Below are 2,112 nucleotides of genomic sequence, written 5' to 3'. Positions count from 1 at the left end.
ATCAGCAGGTAAAAACCTACGATGCGAGTCAAACCACGATGCTTTCCCGCCAAATTTTAAAGTAAATGCTTTTGTATCTTCCATACAAATAGGACAAGCTAATTTACCATGGGTGCCCCATCCTGACAACATCCCATAAGCGGGGAAATCATTAATGGTCCACATCAATGCAGCTCTCATCATAAAATTTTCTCTCCGAGCAATATCATATGTCAAGACACCATTCCACAACCTCTTCAAATCGTCAATCAAAGGTTGTAAAAAAATATCAATACCAGTTGTAGGATTAGAAGGACCTGGTATCACAGCAGCTAAGAACATATAAGGTTTAGACATACACATATTAGGAGGAAGATTGTAAGGAGTAACAATAACCGGCCAACAAGAATAAGGAGTAGACGATGCTTGTATGTACGGCGTAAATCCATCTGAGGATAATCCAAGTCTTACATTGCGTGGATCTGACGCAAAATCAGGATGCATTTGATCAAAGTGTTTCCATGCCTGACCATCAGACGGATGTCGCAACTCGCTTGAATTTCTTCTATTCTCATAATGCCACGTCATATTTCCTGCAGTTTGTATTGATGCAAACAATCTCTGCAATCTTGATACAATAGGTAGGTAAAACATTGCTTTCCTTGGAATTGATTTTCCCCTACTTACCCTAGAGTTATTCCTTTGGTGATACCTTGGTTGTTGACAAAATTTGCATTCAACTAAGTTAGCATCATTCATACCAAATTCATTGTCATAATACAACATGCAACCTTTAACACAACAATCAATCCTCTTGACACCTAATCCTAACTTTGACACTAACCGTTTCGCATCATAATAACTTTGCGGCAAACCATCTCTAACAGGTGTTGCATCTAGCATCATTTTAGTCATGAAATCCAAAGCTAAATCAGGAACATGAAATTGAGACTTTAGACCTAATAGTCTAATACACATTGATAACTTTGAGTTTGAAGAACCTTCAAACAACGGTTTATTTGTCTCTTTCAAAAGACCATAAAATCTCTGAGCTTCTTCATTGGGAAGTCCATCGGTATCGTCATATTGATCTTCATTGAATGACAAATTAACCCCAACAGCATCCGAGATCATATCATTCATCGCCTCAAAGTGTTGATAGTTATAATAATCTATACCTAACATGGTAGTACTACTTGAAGGACCTGTGTTATAATTCTCCATAGATGTACTAGTATTAGGCGCCGCTGGAGACTCTTCTCCATGATTAGTCCAAATCCAGTAGTTAGGCATAAATCCATCTGCATACAAATGCACTCTTATTTCATCTTCACTTTTAAACCGTCTACATCGACATAAACAACATGGACATCTCATTCCCCCTTCATCTTCGACAATTTTTTGCACTCTCGCAAAATTGAGAAAGTCTTCAACCTTGTTAGCAAAACATTGTTTAAGACCCTTTCTTCCAGGAAAATTCCAGGTATATATTGCAGACGACCAGATTTGTTGTTGGTGGAACAAAACGGCAAGACCCTAAAACCTCGTGCGAATTATACTTTATCTACTGATGAAGCCAAATCTGTTTATCAAAAGCATGCATTTATTAATTGCATCATTTATATATCGATGTTTTATATATTAGTTGCTTTATTTTTCAAAAGCATTATATATAAATTTTGACATACAATTTATATGTCAATTAGGGGAGCATGCATTTGCAAACAATATAATAAATTATTATCAAGACTAACAAAATATATCAATACTAACAAAAAATAAACTAAATATATAAATATATATGTATCAATACTTATAACAAAAAATAATAACTAATATCATCAATTTTAATAATGTTTTTTTTAAAAAAATAGTTATATTAAAATCAATAACTTTGGCATATATGTCAATTAGGGGATTATTAATTAATTTGCAAACAATATAATAAATTATTATCAAGACTATATCATTTATAAAACCTATATCAAATTTTAAATGATATTTTTTTAATAATCAAGACTAACAAAAAATATCAACACTAACAATCAATAAACTATATTAATATGTATCAAGACTTATTTATAACAAAAAATAATAATATCATCAATTTTAATAATGTTTTTTTAAAAAATA

This window comes from Cicer arietinum, chromosome 3 (assembly GCF_000331145.2).
Source record: "Cicer arietinum cultivar CDC Frontier isolate Library 1 chromosome 3, Cicar.CDCFrontier_v2.0, whole genome shotgun sequence".
NCBI classification, from domain to species: domain Eukaryota; kingdom Viridiplantae; phylum Streptophyta; class Magnoliopsida; order Fabales; family Fabaceae; genus Cicer; species Cicer arietinum.
This window is presented reverse-complemented; position numbering follows the sequence as displayed.